The sequence below is a fragment of the Prionailurus viverrinus genome, chromosome A3, assembly GCF_022837055.1.
Source record: "Prionailurus viverrinus isolate Anna chromosome A3, UM_Priviv_1.0, whole genome shotgun sequence".
NCBI classification, from domain to species: domain Eukaryota; kingdom Metazoa; phylum Chordata; class Mammalia; order Carnivora; family Felidae; genus Prionailurus; species Prionailurus viverrinus.
This window is the reverse complement of record NC_062563.1, coordinates 31,056,715-31,073,454: the sequence shown is the minus strand read 5'-3', so window position 1 is coordinate 31,073,454 and position 16,740 is coordinate 31,056,715. Positions and strand designations below refer to the sequence as shown.

General features: G+C 41.6%; 1 pseudogene; it reads right to left on the bottom strand.

Annotated features, from left to right (window-relative positions):
- Nucleotides 1-1,162: 1,162 nt before the first annotated feature.
- On the bottom strand, nt 1,163-2,427 carry LOC125162909 (L-lactate dehydrogenase B chain-like; annotated as a pseudogene).
- Between the last annotated feature and the right edge of the window lie 14,313 nt (nt 2,428-16,740).

Here is a 16,740-nt window from a genome sequence, read left to right as displayed (position 1 = left end):
ATGTAGGCAACAAAAGACAGTAGGGTTAACAGTACCTGTGACTTTGCCACAAATAGAAAGAAACCACAGATCTTTTATCATATCATCTCAGTTCTTGTAGATTTTCCAAAATGTTGTTTTTGCTTATCACCATTTCATGATCAGGGAAATTGTCCCACATGTCACTGGGTCTTGATGTGATCATTACATAAATTATTACATGTTACATGTGGACCATAGGTGGTAATGGGCCAGCCATCCCAGAGTTCTTAGCTCTTGCTTTTTCTTTTTTAAGTGAATTTATTGAGGTGAAATTCACACAACACAGAATTAACCATTTTTTTAAAAAGTTTATTATTTATTTTGAAAGAGACAGAGCCAGCACCAGCAGGGGAGGGGCAGAATTCTTTCCCTCCAGAGACGGAAGGAGAGAGAATTCCAAGCAGGTTCCACACTGCCAGTACAGAGCCAGTACAGGCTGGAACTCATGAGACTGTGAGATCATGACCTGATCCAAAGTCAAGAGTCAGATGCTTAACTGACTGAGCCCCCTAGGCACCCCAGAATTAACCATTTTAAAGTGAATGATTCAGGTACTTAGTACATTCACAGTATTGTGCAACCACCACCTTTATCCAAACATTTCCAATCACTTGGAAGTTAAACTCCTTACCCATTAAGGAATTTCTCCTCATTTCCCCTCCTTCCTCTCCCTCTCCCCATTCTCTATGCATGTATCAATTCTGGATATTTCGTATAAATGGAATCATACAATGTATGACCATTTGTGTCTGGCTTCCTTCGCTTAGCATAATGCTTTGAGGCTCATTCATATTGTACCATATATCGGTACCTTATTGCTTTTTGCAGTGAAATAACATTCCATTATATGTATGTATATCAGTTTATCTACTCATCCATTGGTGGACATTGTATTGTTTACACCTTCTAGCCATTGTGAATAGTGCTGCTACAAATATGTGTGTACCTGCACTTGGCTTGAGTATCTGTTTGCAACTTTTTTTTTTTCTAGCAGCACACTATGATAGTTAGTTTTATTTGTTTAAGGGCTCCTGTTGCAAGCATGGGCTTTGAGACCGTGAGCCCAGATGTGCATAGTTAGGAAGATAAAAGCAAACCGTGATCCATGTACCTGGGTGAAAACTAAAGGTCTCACGGTTAATCACGTTGTAGGGTTTAAATTTCTACAGCCCAGAAGCCAGAAGTCACAGGTCAATTTTAGGTCTTTCTGGATGACCCATAAGGTCTCTGCCCCTTAAATCATCCTTCAGCTTCCAGTTGGTAATGCTGGTTAATCCCTGAGCATTCAGGAAACACGGAAGGCTCAGGAAGACTTCGTTCTCAGTGCCATACATTTCCTTCACCATTGTGGACATTGGATGAATCCTGGATAGATTTTTCAACATGGATTCAGTGAGATCAGTCACACTTGATCCAGTAGCCCTGTTGGTATATCCTTTTAGCTTGATGACGTCATAAGTACTTTCAACCTTTCTTCCAAGTTTCACTGCTACTGCCTCCTCCCAAGTCTGGATTCAGTTCCTGGAGAGAAACCCCTCCACATGCACTCCACTCCACCCAAACACACTTGAGTTGCCATGTTCTCCCCAAATCCATCCACGGCAACTTCTGGGATGGATGCCAACTTTTTCAGCCACATGACAACAAAATCTAGCAGAATTCAGATTATTACACCCACTTGCAATCACATGGTGCTTGGGTAGTCCACTTCATTCCCTGGTAACATATGTGAGAATATCCACTGGGCTGGAAACCTCAATTATGGCGGAGTCGGGACTGTACTTGACTAGCTGAGAAATAATACATTTGAAGACATTAATATTCCTCTGCACCAGATTGAGACGGCTCTCTCCCTCCTGCTGGAGGACTCCTGCAGTTACCACCACAGTCTTAGAATTGGAAATCACAGAGTAATCTTTATCTGCCATAATGTTAGGTGTCTGAAAACATAAGCTCCCATGTTGCAGATGTATCATTTCTCCTTTGAGTTTATCTTCCAAAACATCCACAAGGGCAAGTTCATCAACCAGAGACTTTCCTAGAACACTGATGGCACATGCCATATCGACTTGTCCTGTTGGACAGGACACCGCAGTGTTATTTTTTTTTAATTAAAAAAACTTTTTTTAATGTTTATTTATTTTTGGGAGAGAGACAGACATGGCACGAATTGGGGAGGGGCAGAGAGAGAGGCAGACACAGAATTGGAAACAGGCTCCAGGCTCCGAGCTGTCAGCATAGAGCCCGACGCGGGGCTCAAACTCACGAGCCACAAAAACATGGCCTGAGCCGAAGTCAGATGCTTAATTGATTGAGCCACCCAGGTACCCCTACAGTGGTCTTATTGTTTGGGACAGTTTCCTCTTCTGCAACTGGTGCAATCAGTTTTTCCTCAAGAGTTGCCATTGCGCCTGGGAGAGAGACGGCTGTAAGAGTCACGCGAAGAAGACAATGTCATCCGTGTGCATCTCCTTGGGTGCAGGGTCTGCTTAAGTTTTTTCATATAGACCCAAGGGTGGAATTATAGGGCCATATGGTAATTTTATGTTTAATCTTTTGAGGAACTACCGAACTGTAAGTGGCCCAACCATTCTGTATTCTCCCCAGCAATGTACAAACCTTTCAATTTCTTCAAGTTCTCACCAATACTTTTTATTAGTATTATAGCCACCCTAGTGGGTGTGAAGTGGCACCTCCTTGTGGTTTGAATTTGCATTTTTCTAACTAATTAAAATTGAGCATCTTTTCCTGTGTTTGTTGGCCGCATATTTATCTTCCTTGGAAAAATGTCTATTTTGTCCATTTTTAAGTTGGGTTGCTTACCTTTTATTGTGTGAGAATTTTTTACATAATCGGGATACTAGACTTCGATCAGGTGTATCATTTGCAAAAATTTTATCCCATATGTAGGTTGTTTTTTCAGTTTTTTGATAATGTCCTTTGGCGTTTTTAATTTTTTTTTAATTTTTTTGATCTTTATTTAGTTTTGAGAGAGACAGAGACCGAGACAGAGAGTGAGCAAGAGGAGGGGCAGAGACAGAGGGAGACACAGACTCTGAGGCAGGCTCCAGGCTCCGAGCTGTCAACACAGAGCCTGACACGGAGCTCGAACGCATTGACTGTGAGATCATGACCTGAGCCAAAGTTGGACGCTTAACCAACTGAGCTACTGAGGTGCCCTTGGTGTTTTAAATTTCAATGGACATTTGATTTATCTGTTTGTGGCTGTTGCTCATGCTTTTGGTGCCATATCTAAGAATCCATTGTCGAATCCAAGGTCATGATTTACACCCATATTTTTTTCTAATAGTTTTTTAGTTTTGGCCCTTATGTTTAGGTCTTTGATTCATTCTGAGTTAATTTTTGTATGTAACATAAGGTAAAGGCCCAACTTCATTCCTTTGCTTGTGGATATCCAGTTTTCCCAGCAGATTTGTTGAAAAGTCTGTCCGTTCCTATGGATTGTCTTGGGATCCTTGTTGAAAATTAGTTGACCACATATGTGAGGGTTTATTTCTGAGTTCTCTATTCTATTCCATTGGTCTATGTGTTTATCCTTATGCCAGTACCACATAGTTTTTTTATTACTGTAGCTTTAGAGTAGACTGTGAAATTTAAAAATGTGAGTTCGTTCATTTCAAGATTGTTTTGATGATTTGGAGCCCCCTGTAATTCCATGTGAATTTAAGGTTTTGCTTTTCCATTTCTTCAAACACGGCCATTGAAATTTTGATTGGGAATGCACTGAATCTATACATATCTTTGAGTAGTACCGACATCTTAACAATATCAATTCTTCCAATTGATGAACATAAGATGTTTTTCCATATATTTAGGTCTTCTTTAATTTCTTTCAGCAATGTCTTATTGTTTTCAGTATATAAGCCATTCACCTCCTCAGTTAAGTTTGTCTTTAGATATTTTATTGTTTAGGATGCTATTATAAATGGAATTGCTTTCTTAATTTCCTTTTCGGATTGTTCATTCTTGGTGTGCTGAAACACAAATGATTTTTATGTGTTGAACTTGTATCTTGCAACTTCGCTAAATATATTACCTCCGGTTGCTATTGTGTAGATTCTTTGGATCTTCTACACGTGGCTTCACGTCACTTGCAAAAAAGATCCTTTATTTCTTTCCAATATGAATGCTTCTTATTTATTTTGCTTGTCTAATTGCTCTGGCTAGGACTTCCAGGACAATGTCGAACAGCAGTGGTGAAAGTTGCCATCGCTGTCTTGTTCCTGATCTTTGTCCGTGATGTCACCCCTTAGCTCTTGTTTTGAGGGTCTTCTGCCTCAGGACACCTGGTTTCCCAGATACAGGACAGTAGTTTCCTCTGAAATAAAGCTTTTGTAGCCATATGGGTTGAAGTAATGAATCCTGAAGCCTTTATAGAGCCCAAACATACCTATTTCTGATGGTCAGTGAGAAAACAGGCAGGATCTAGAAAGAGGGCTGTGCTTTATCTGTTGACCATAATAAGACCTGAGCATGTAAACAAGATTTTTTCACTTTGGTGCTCTCAACAGCTCGCCATCTGCAAATGTGGCTCTGAGCATCGTACAGGCAAGTGACTGCCTAGGTTCCATGACTGAAAGAACTGAACCTGAACCTTGTTCCTCAGGCCACTGCTTGGTTTTCAATCCCTGACTTGGAAACTTCCCAAGCACAGTTCCAGAAGAGCCCTTGGGCATTCGTTCCTTCCCTTCACATTTCCCCCCCCTCTGGCCGCACTTGTCAAGGTAGCACGTGAACTGTCTGCTTACTGGTGTGGATTAGACCTTGGTTGTCCCTGATGTTCTTTAGTTTTGTGGTGGCGACTTTCAGGAGCTTCCCATTTGTTGGTAAATAAAACCCTGCCCATCTCAACTGCCACCAAAGCGGATAGGCTGAGCCTTGACAGCGCACCCCAAGTCCTCTAGGGGGCACTGTTGGCCCCAATTGCAAGATCCTTAAACTACACCAAGTCCTTACCCGCCCATGGATACATTCCAGTGCCATATGGGGGCCCGGATGCCAACACAGGGCCAACCTGAAGTCTGGCTAGCTCACGTTCTCTTCTTCATGTATATATTTCTTCTTTAAATAAAGTCAAATAAAATGCCTACCCTTGTAAAATGCAAACAATACAAGAAATGCTGAAGGTAAAAGATTATGTTTATCCTTGTGTTTCCTAACTAGTAGATCCAACCCCCCCGAGTGTGCTTAGGAGAGCTTGTCTGTGTTGCTCCAAATGAATCAAGGATTCGGCACATGGGAGGCACGCAGTCACCACAGAATCTGCCTTCAGAGGGTCCCAATTACGTCCCAGGTGTGCCATTCACTGTTGCGCTAGCTGGATGGCCTTCAGCTCATTTCCCTACTTGTTACACAGGGATAATTATAACACATATCCTCCAGCGTGGCTTTTAGGGTTGAGTGAAAAGTGCTGGGTCTACCCTTATGTTTGGCACAAAGTGACTTTCAGTACTAGGGGGCCATGAGTGAGGTGAGAACGTGTCTGAGCCTGGGTAAGCACAACAGCAAAAAACACAATTCCAAAAATAAGAAAGGGGTCTCCGCTAGAGCCCCCAGAGGCCCCCTCCCCCCACCCCCCCATGGCCCCCTGCCTCTCTGAGCTCTGCAGAGGCCAAGGAAGCTGGCAAATCTCCTTGTTCAGGCTGACAGCTTCCTTCATCTGCCCGCATGACTGCCACCCCTGTTTCCTTTTCTGCTGGGGCTTCTGTCTGTTTATCTGAGACAATCAGTTCTGATAATCTGAGCTCCCTCTTACCTTGAGTCTGGACCTGTGCTACTCCGTTCACAGGCTGCTTCCTCCCCTAGTCAGAACCACAAGTGCTAACCCTATGACCTTGAGACTCAAGATACAAGAAGGCATTGCCCAGCTGAGGTTTGGGGGACATCTTCCCTTGTGGTTGTGGTTGTGTTTATTCCTTTTCTAGTCTTTACTACCCCTCCCATTGCTTAAGGCTGGGGTGGGGGGTAGGCGGCGATGCTTAGACTGGAGCTCCAACCGGATCTGGCAATAGGATATAGGAGGCCTATGGACCTGGGCAGGGAAAAAGATTACATCTTAATTTTCACCAACTGATGGTTGAAATTTAGTATTTCTTCCCATTATGAAAATAATCATCATGCCCTAATGGAATTAACAATAACTGATTTTGTCACCAATAGAATTAATAGATATTTCACATGCAAATGATAGATTATTTATGCTTATCATGACTTGAAAATGAGAGTCATTATTAGACCCACAGCTAGATCTTGTATTTAATACAGAGCTTTTCAGAGCATTGGTCTGTGGCCTGCTGCCAGTCCACACACCATTAGAGCTTCATGACAAAGGAATACAGGAATTGAGTGTAAACACTTAGAAGCTTTTATAACAATTTGACAAAATAATGTTTTTTTGAATCATATAAAAATTGGGTTTTGTCTTTCAAATGATCTTTTATTTCATATTTTTATTCAATTTGTAAAAGTTGATATAGTCTGAGATGGATTAGGTAAGTAAATTAGTCCTTCCCCACAGAAAGTGTGAAAGCGTGATTTAATGCATTCACAAGGAAGCATACATCAAAAAATATCTTGATAACTATGTTTCAGCATAGTTGGTTTCCTTTGTTGTTCTGTGCTGTTTTATTTAAAACACTATTCTGAAGTAGGATCAGTTTGCGTCACCGGAAGGCCAATGGAATCCATGGCAGAGAATAGGTCGGGGATATTTGAGGAGGGGCTCTGGGACCCTTCGTAGGCTTATACCTAAGTCTCCGAGTGGGTAGAGGCCTATCCCTCATCTCAGTTCTGGAACATGAGCAAAGAGCCTTCTCCCCTCTCTCCTGGGCATGATGGGATATGTCCACTTCAGCTTCCCTCCCAACATTCCCTCCATATTTTGATTTCCCACTTCAGATGTATAGATGGATTCTCCTTCTCCTTGAGTTTATCATCACACTATGTTCTTTCTTACCATTGCCAAAATTAGGAATAACCTCTCCTAGAATACATACTTGCCTTAACTTTCTCTATGCGTCAAGACCCAGCTGAAGCCCAACTCATTCAAAGGAGACCAAGACAACAAGTCCATTCCACACTAATCTCTTCCTCGTCTGAGCTCCTATAGGGCCATGACCTGGCGGGGTAGGTGGAAGACTGGACAGAAAGGGTGGGCAAGTAGGTGGTAGGGTGTCTACGGTACTAGATACTTGCAGCCATTCTAGCTGACATGAGAACGGTTTCAGCTGGTGAAGTAGAGGGAAGATGTTACTGAGCAATGTCAAACTGTGCCAAGTTTTAGGGAGGTACATCTTGCAAAGGAGGAAGTTTTGCCCACCCCCTTACTAGTATCTGTCTGTTAACAAAGGCAGAGCTGGTAATCTGCCTGTTCAGGCCACACGTGATTAGATCAAACCTACTTAAGAGTCAGAATCCCTGGTCTTGCCCGTGTATAGGTCTCCGTCTCTGGCCCTCTCTTCTGTTCTCATGGTGGACCTTTCTTTCCAGCCATTAGAGTCAAACATGAGCATGTTGACCTTTGCTTTTGGCTTAGATTTGAATTCCCAAAATAGCTTTAGGAGGCCTCTGGTAACTAATGTCCGATAACCTCACCCCCAATGCAGAGCTGAGCACTTTGGACAGCTATCTCTTTATGGCTGGACTGGTGGTTTCTTCCCTAGCCTCTAGCCTTATTCTTTCCACAGACAGGCTACTTATATGCACTAATGTCTGGGATTAACACTGTGGCAGTTAGAACATAATAAATTGGATTTAGGACTGTCTGAAACTAGGGTCTGGATTAGACGAAGACTGTTATCAATGTCCAAGCATTGGCTCCAGTCCCTTCCAACCCCCTTCACTCTCACATCTCACCATCCCCTGAAATCAAGGTCTCACTGGATTTCCAGAATGGGGAAATGAATACAAGAGACTTAGGGAACTATCTAGCCCTTGGGGTGTCTGCTGGAAGGAAGGAGGTGAGCACTGTGACATCTCCAGCTCAAAAAGTAAACCCTTCCTCAAATTCCATAAAGGCAAAGCTTTTTCTCCAAATTATAGCATCTTCTCCAACCACCTTCTGAGTTTGCTTTCTCCTAGCATGACAACCACTCACCTTCCATAATAAGCAGTTGGAATCATTACTGAAAGAGGCAAATGAGTAAAGCTTTTGATGTTTCTCTTCCTCCTTCTTATCTTCCTTCTCATCTGCCTTTTTCTTCATCATCATCATCATCATCATCGTCTTCATTATCATTCCCATCACTAACATTTGTTACATCTTCCCACGAGCCAAACACTAAACCTAAATTACTTCATTTAATGCTTTCATTGTCCCCATGAGACACATGCTATTAATATACTGTTCTCTTTCCTACTGGAGATATATACGTGAATGATGGTTAAGAATTCAGGTTCTGAAATCAGAGGACTTGGGTTCAAATCTTTCTTCAATATTTATCGCTCATGGGACTATAGACCAGTTACTTAAACTCTATAAGCTTCAATTTCCTCATCTATAAGTAAAGATAATATAGTGTCTACCTAGTGCTTAAGGCTACTGAATGTGCAAAAGAAAGGAGAAAAGACAGGGAAGCCTAGATATGGTTACAGAAAGACATTTCTTATAAGTAAATTGGTGTGATTTGGCTCTAAATTATGGGGAAAAGGTGAGTGATTACAAAGAATTGGTGAATTAGAAGAATTGAAACTTTGGTCCAGAAGGTCGTGAGAGGGGAGTGTTGGTGTTGCTCAGTTAAGCATCCAATTCTTGATCTCAGCTCAGGTCTTGATCTCAGAGTTGTGAGTTCAAGCCCTGGGTTAGGTTCTGCCCTGGGCATGAAGCCCACTTAAAAAAAAGAAAACGAAAAAGAAAAGAAAAAGAAGGTCATGAGCATACATGGGCTACAATTTCCAACACTCCTGGGTTCAGAGGCTGGACAGCCATGCTAAGATGGTCACATAGCCTTGAATACGGGAATCTGGGGAATGGGTACAACTGGAAGTCAAGTGGATCCCACTGTTAGCCAACTCTCCCCCTGAGGCGTTCCTCCTTTGTTCTCATAGTGACTTTGTATGCTGTTGGGAATGTTGGGACAGAAGTGGCTCCCTCCCCAACTCCTGTGTCTCCCTCTGCCTTTTGGGCTCTGCTGGACCAGGTTGAGGACATCTCCCACATAACCATTCCTATAAGTGGGAATGGGCTTGGAGTAAAGAAAGCCCATCTCTCTCAACTCTCTTACTCCCTCTTACATGTGCACATGCACACACACACACAGATGAAATGCTTGTACAGACTTGCTATGTATGAAAGATGTCAATGCCTGCTCTCCAAAAACTTTAGGAAAGCTCCACAGCCTTATAAACAAGAAAACAGAAAGATATTCCCAGAAAACAAGATGCTTCCAGATCTAGAGGTCCCAATTTGTGGACTGGGTTCCAAAAGGATGTGTCAGTTTCAGTGGTTGGAAACTCCCATTGAAATTTTTCTTAGTAATCGTATTCTTTTTTTTTTTTTTTTCCAACGTTTATTTATTTTTGGGACAGAGAGAGACAGAGCATGAACGGGGGAGGGGCAGAGAGAGAGGGAGACACAGAATCAGAAACAGGCTCCAGGCTCTGAACCATCAGCCCAGAGCCTGACGCGGGGCTGGAACTCACAGACCGCGAGATCGTGACCTGGCTGAAGTCGGACGCTTAACCGACTGCGCCACCCAGGCGCCCCAGTAATCGTATTCTTAATGGTAGTTGTGTCCCAATGAAAGTCTATATCATTCAATGTGGCTGAAATGCTATATATCCACAATAAAAATATGAAGCTATATTCCTTCAAAATTTATAAATAGAGCATCAAATACTAACTCAGACTCCGAGCAAGGCTTTTTCACCCCCTTGACTATTGGTGGTTGATTGATTGGTTGATTGGTGGCAAGAATACTTAGTTGAGGAGGAAAAGAGGGTTGATAAAGAACTGAATAATTTCTGGACACCAGTAGACAGGTAGCATTAAACACTTCGTCTCAGGTCACGATCTCACAGTTGGTGAGTTTGAGCCCCAGGTGGGGATCTGTGCTGACAGCTCAGAGCCTGCAGCCTGCTTCGGATTCTGTGTCTCCCTCTCTCCCTTCCCCTCCCCCACTCTCAAAAATAAATAAACATAACAAAATAGAAATAAATAAGCAGGTCAGGCAGGTCTTTATTGTTGACTGCTACCTGCAGCTGGAGAAGAAGGTGAGGATAGAATTTGGAGATTTCAGAATGATTCAAAAGAAGGGGGGCTATATCAAATTTGAATTTTGTATGTGTAAGTCTTTGAAGAGTCAGATACTCCAACTCAGGGTGTGCCTATATTTGCCCCCCCCCCCCGCCCATAACAACTGCTCATCAAGTGATTATAAAACTGAATATTTTTGTCCTATTATCACTCCCACTAACTAGAGTCTGGCATTGACTTATCAAAAAGTGGGATTTCTGGGTCTGAGGTACATTCACCCTCCTGCTGGATCAATGTGTTCCGTTACTTCATGCACATATGTGAACAACCTTCTACGAACCATCACAGATCCCCTCGTCCACACCAAACTCTGTCTCTAACCGAGCCATTGAGTCCTCACACAATTGAGAAATCTGACTAAACACATGATGTGTCTACAGCAGCAGTCAGAAAGAAAGGGAAGAATTTTGTGAATGGAGATATTTCTCTTCGCTAGACATGGCAATTCAATAAAAATGGTTATCAGATGAGTCATCCTTGACTCATCCTCTATAAATGGAAAATTCAGCCATGCAATAAAGCTTCTAGCTTTTGTTCTCTAGTCTGGAACATGTCTCAAATGATAGGTTGTTGCCTAGGGAATCAAGATGTTAATAGTTGGGTTCTTGAATAAGCAAAGTACTTCTCAGGAGAAGGTTGTCCAAAAGACACGTCATCAATACCAGAACAAAATCAAGTGCATAAAAGGCTCTTAATAAATATTTGTTGAATGAACTAATTTATGAATGGACAGGTTGATGAAGAAGAGAGGAATTAGGGATTACTCTTAATTTTCTGGCATGGGGGACAGTGCTAGGTTGCTAGGGGGTAGCATTAACTAAGTAGATATATGAGGGGGGGTTAGGTCTTAAAAATTGGTTATAGACTGTTAAATTCAATGAGTTCAATTTTGAACATGTTGAATTGAGAGGTCTGTGGGAAGTCCAAGTGGATATGTGGGTATATGTTGTATAGAGCATAAATTATGAAAATAATAAAGCCCTTGCTTATGTAAAGGTAACCTGGCCAGGATTAATTTTCCTTCCTTCCCTTGGACTTACTCAATCTTCTGTCCTTCCAGATTTTCTATTTTCCTTTCACAAACATTTCTGGGCTGTCTGTCATTTGCAAAGCTTTATCTTAGGCACTGAACATATATGAAAAGAAACAGTTTTAACTCATTCATTTAACAAACATTTTATTGAGCACCTACTATGTGCCAGACATCGTCCTGGTTGTTATCATGGTCCATACCCTAGTGTACCAAACACAGTCCCTTCTCAGAAAGAATTTTAAATCATTTAGATTACCCGACACTAACAAAATAAGTAAATGACTGTTCAAGACCACAGATTGTTCTTTATCCCCTGCACAGGACATATATACATTAAATAAATGATTATTCTTAAATAAAATAAGTGATATTTTCAAAATCGAAAGCTTCCTAGGAAATTGATTCCAACAGAAATCAACTGGCTCTTTCTAATTTCCATCCTGCTTGCCATTTTGAGCCTTTTAAGAATATATATTTTTAAATAGCCCTTCAGTAAGCATCTTTATCCATAGTATAAGTGGTGGAAAACAAAACCTGTGAGGCTTCCTAAGGTCCAGATTCAAAGAGGAGACTGAAGGTTTTGAAAGGGTCCCTTAGTAATGGAAATGCTAATGACTACTGGAGTCCATTACTTTAATTGCTATATTTTTGCAAACCTGAGTAATAGATGATCTCATTCAATCCATCAAACACTGCTTTACAAATCCAAGAGAGTGAAAAATGAAAAACAACATTAATTCACTTATTCTGTTTTTAATGCTAATTCTGAATGTCATAACTTAACAAACAGAAACATTTTTTAAAATCTCAAAAAGAAATGCTGATGAAAAACCACAATATACGCCCACCAGAATGTAGAATGGCTAAAAAAAAGTGAGAAGAGATCAAAGGTTGGCAAGGGTGGGGGGCAACTGGAATCGTCATTGGTGGTGGGAGTAAAAATCAGCGCAAACACTTTGAAAAATTGTATTACAATTTCTTATAAGGTTAAATATAACGACTCTATGATTCCTAGGTACATGTCTAACAGAAATGGGTTAATATTTTCATCAAAGACATCTACAAAAATGTCTATAGCAACATTGTACATAACATCCTAGAGTAGAAATAACCCAAGCATTCATTAACAGAATGGAGAAATAAATAGGGATATATTCATACTACTGTATATTACTACTCAGGAATGAAAAGTTCCCTATTACTGCTATCTACAACAACATGGATGAATGTCTAGTAAAAAAAACCAGACACAAAAGAGTGCATGCTGCCCGGTTCCATTTATATGAAGTTCGACTACAGGCAAAATGAATTGATGACTATAAAAGTTACCATAGTGGTTATCTTTGTAGCACATGACTGGGAGGATACGAGGCACCCTTGGGGATGCTGCAAATGTTCCAGGTCTTGCACTGAGTGATGGATTACACAGGTGTATACATAGGGAAAAAAATCATTGAGGGGAGCCTGGGTGGCTCAGCTGGCTAAGCGTCTGATTTTGGCTCAGGTCATGATCTCACGGTTCATAGATTTGAGTCCCGCATTGGGCTCTGTGCTGACAGCCTGGAGCCTGCTTCAGATTCTGTGTCTCCCTCTCTCTCTGCTCATGCTCTGTCTCTATCTCTTTCTCTCAAAAATAAATAAGCATTAAAAAATTTTTTTTAAAGAAAAGAAAAAGAAAAAATCATTGAGCTGTACATTTAAAATTTGTGAACTTTGCTACACACAATCTACCCCTTATCTAAAAAAATTTTTGAAGAATATTTTTTAATTTTTTTAATGTTTATTTATTTTTGAGAGAGAGAGAGAGAGAGAGAGAGAGAGAGCGCATGAATGGAGGAGGGGCAGAGAAAGAGAGGGAGACACAGAATCTGAAGCAGGCTCCAGGCTCTGAGCTGTCAGCACAGAGCCCGACACAGGGCTCGAACCACCTTCCTCCACTCCTATCATTTACAGATGAGGAAATTTTAGACCTGGGACAATTCCACAATCTGTAAGCGAGGCCACGAGTAGGCAGTAGACTTTGTTCATGGGTCATTCTGATCACTTTTGAAGTAAAGGTCCTTTAAAGGCGTGAGACAGCAGACTGGTGAATTTCAAAAAGAACAATGAAATAAAACAAAATGATGAAATTATATAAGTGGAAATAACCATATCTATTGCAAGCCTGTAGAAGGTGACCAGTGAAAGTTACTTAAAGCCCATGGTCTGCCTTCAGAGTCCAGGCAGCAGTCAATGTCAGGGGAGGCAGAGAGGGTGGGTAGTGGGATGGGCAGGAAAAGTGAGTGACTAGAGCAATGATACAAGGTGGATCATCTCAGGGATTTGCTCTCTTGCTTGAATGGACTGAACATTTCCCAAGGACAGCAGAAGTGAGCATCGCACAGAGGAATGGGGCAGAACCGGGCACCCACTCTGGAGAGTGCCAGGATTGCTTCACCTTGCTTTGGCCTGGACATGTCAGTCTCACCTGATGGCCACGTGGTCCTAAGGTGGTGCTGAAGCCTATGTTTGAGGAACTTACGGCCCTGGGAAGCGACGTTTACCCACCATTTCATGTGAGACACGGCCAACAAGCTACTGAAGAGTACTCTGTCTGGAGGCACCCATAAATCCCACTGGGGTCTTAGTGGGTCTACCATGTTGGTTGGTAAAAGGCAGCCATCGGGGTCTGAGTAGAGAAACAAAGCTGTTCCCTTCCCATGCTCGTTCACACAGGTAGCAGCTTTGAGTATATTACTTAGACCCCTTTTCCAGATGTCTTACAAGCATCACAGCCTCCCAGCCTTTCATGGGGAAGAAAAGCATGATCTACGTAAGAAGAGAAGGAGAAAATCCCTGCTTCTAGTCCCAGCCACTCCATCATCTGGCTGTGACACATTCTGTAAATGTCAGCGTCTTCATCTACAAGGGATTATTGCTGTCCCACCCACCTCTCAGGCTTTTGGGGAGGATATAATGAGAGAACTGATGTGAAAACACCTGAAAAGGTGAAGCATTTTCCAGTTTTTTTAAAAAAGGGGGCAAATGACTTGAACAGATCTTTCTCAAAAGAAAATAGGAGTGCCCAGAATGCAAATCAAAGATGCACAACTTGACAAGTTATCAGGAAAATGCAAATTGATAGCAAAAATGCCACATCATGCTCATTAGAATATCTAAAATCAAGGACTGATAATACCTGGCCGTGGTGAGGACACAGAGCAGCTGGACCTCCCATACGTTGCTGGTGGGAACGTTAGATGGTACAGCCACTTTGGAGGTTATCTGGCAGTTTCAGAAACAAGTCAACATACACTTAGGATCCAGGAACTCAACGCCTGGGTATATATCCAGGAGAAATAAAGGTTGATGTCCACAAAAGCACTTGTATAAGAATGTTTGTAGCAGCTTTCTTCTCAATAGCCCCAAACTGGAAACAACCCAAATATCCAGCAGCAGGAGAACTGACAACCGCAGGGGAATATTGACAGCACTAAAAAATAATGTACTTCTGATACAACCTGGATGTATCTCCAAACATTATGCTGAGAAGAGAACTGATACTGTTATGCCCAGAATTCGTGATTCCCAAAGACCACCAGGGAGCCGAGTCCCGATGCAAAAGCAAAGAGCCTTTATTCGAGCTAGCTCGAGCTCAATCCCCTACCTGCACCGACGCAGCGGTGAGATATTGGGGAGAGAGAGCAAGTTTCAAAAGCACAAAGGTTTTATTGGAGTCTAGGGGCAGTTGGTGAGGTAATGGCTGTGGCCTCAGCTGATTGGCTGGGGAAGGGTCAGAGTCCTGTTATGCAGGTCGAGGGGCATGTTTTGATCGGGAAATTTGAATGGGTGATCGGGAGGTTCTCAAGGGGAGGAGGCGTGGTCAAGGTGGAGGACACGGAACAAGATGGAGTCAGCCGCGTAGGTCCGCCCTTTCAATACAACAGAGTCCATACTATGATTCTATTTTTTGGGAATTCAAGAACAGACAAAACCAACGGGTGGTGTTAAAAATCGGAGGACAGCTGGCTCTGGGGTGGGATTAAAAATCGGAGGACAGCTGGCTCTGGGGTGGGATAGACTAGAAGTGCGCCAAGGGAACTTTTGGGGTAACAGAAGTGTTCTACACCTTAAAAAATTTGGGGGGGATTGCATTTTATTCTATTTTTTTTATTGAGGTATAATTGACATATAACTATACTAGTTTCAGAGGTACAGCATAAGGATTCAATATTTGTATATATTATGAGATGATCACCCACACTATGTCTAGTTAATATTCATTACCACATATAGTTACAAAGAAGTTTTTTATTGTCATGAGAAGTTTTAAGATCCACTCTCTTAGCAACTTACAAATATGCAATACGGTATTATTAACTATAGTCACCATGCCATATGTTATATCCCATTACATGACATTTATTTTATGGAAGTGTCCTATATCTTGATTTGGGTATTGGTTACAGGGGTGTATACATTTGTCAGAACTCATCAAACTGCATACAGCTGTGCATTTTAAATCTGTAGATTATGTACTTTAATTTTTTTAAGTTTGTGGAGGGATTTTTTGGTGTATTGTAGAACCATGGGGCATTTCAAATATTTTTAAAGTTCAGAAAGATATGGATATTATATTACAGAAATGACAAAGAAGAAAAACAAATCTTCCAGAGTCAACCAACATTCATTGTTTTGATTTATGTCCTTCCTGTATTTTTTTCTACATGTATATGCTTTGCTTTGCTGAATCAGACCTCTGAAAGTAACCATGTCATTCTTCCATTTACATAAGAAGATACTGAAGCTGAGGTGGAAAGAAACAAATCAAGGCAGGTCCTTGTCAAACCCAGCGAGACTCAAGTCCTAGTTCTCCCACCTCTAAATCTGTGGTATAATCAAGGATGTATCTGGTCTCAAGCTTCAAAAACTCTTGGAACTCCCAGAGTGTTAGGAGATTCTTTGTTATGCCAATTAGGCAATGCCGCCCGGGTGCCTCCCTGGGTGGTTTCAGGATGGGAGCTGGTGACCAGAAAGACCAAACTCATGATTAGAAGGTTGGGATTTTTCAGTCGCTCCACCACGAGGGAGGGGAGACCTGTTGGAGCTTGAGTTCAATCACGTGGCCAATGAGTTAATCAATCATGCCTTTGTAATGAAACCTTAAGAGAATCTCTGGATACTGAGGTTTGGTGAACCTCCCTGGTTGGTGAACGCGGATGCACCATGACTCCATACCATGACTTCCTTCCTGGGCATGGAAGTTCTGTGTCCGAGACCCTTCCACCCTTTGTCCTACGTGTACCCTTTATAATAAAAGTACAATAATATATATATTATTATATATATAAATAACATATTATATATAACATATTATTTATATATATAATAATATAATAATATAATTTTATATATATATATATATATATATAAC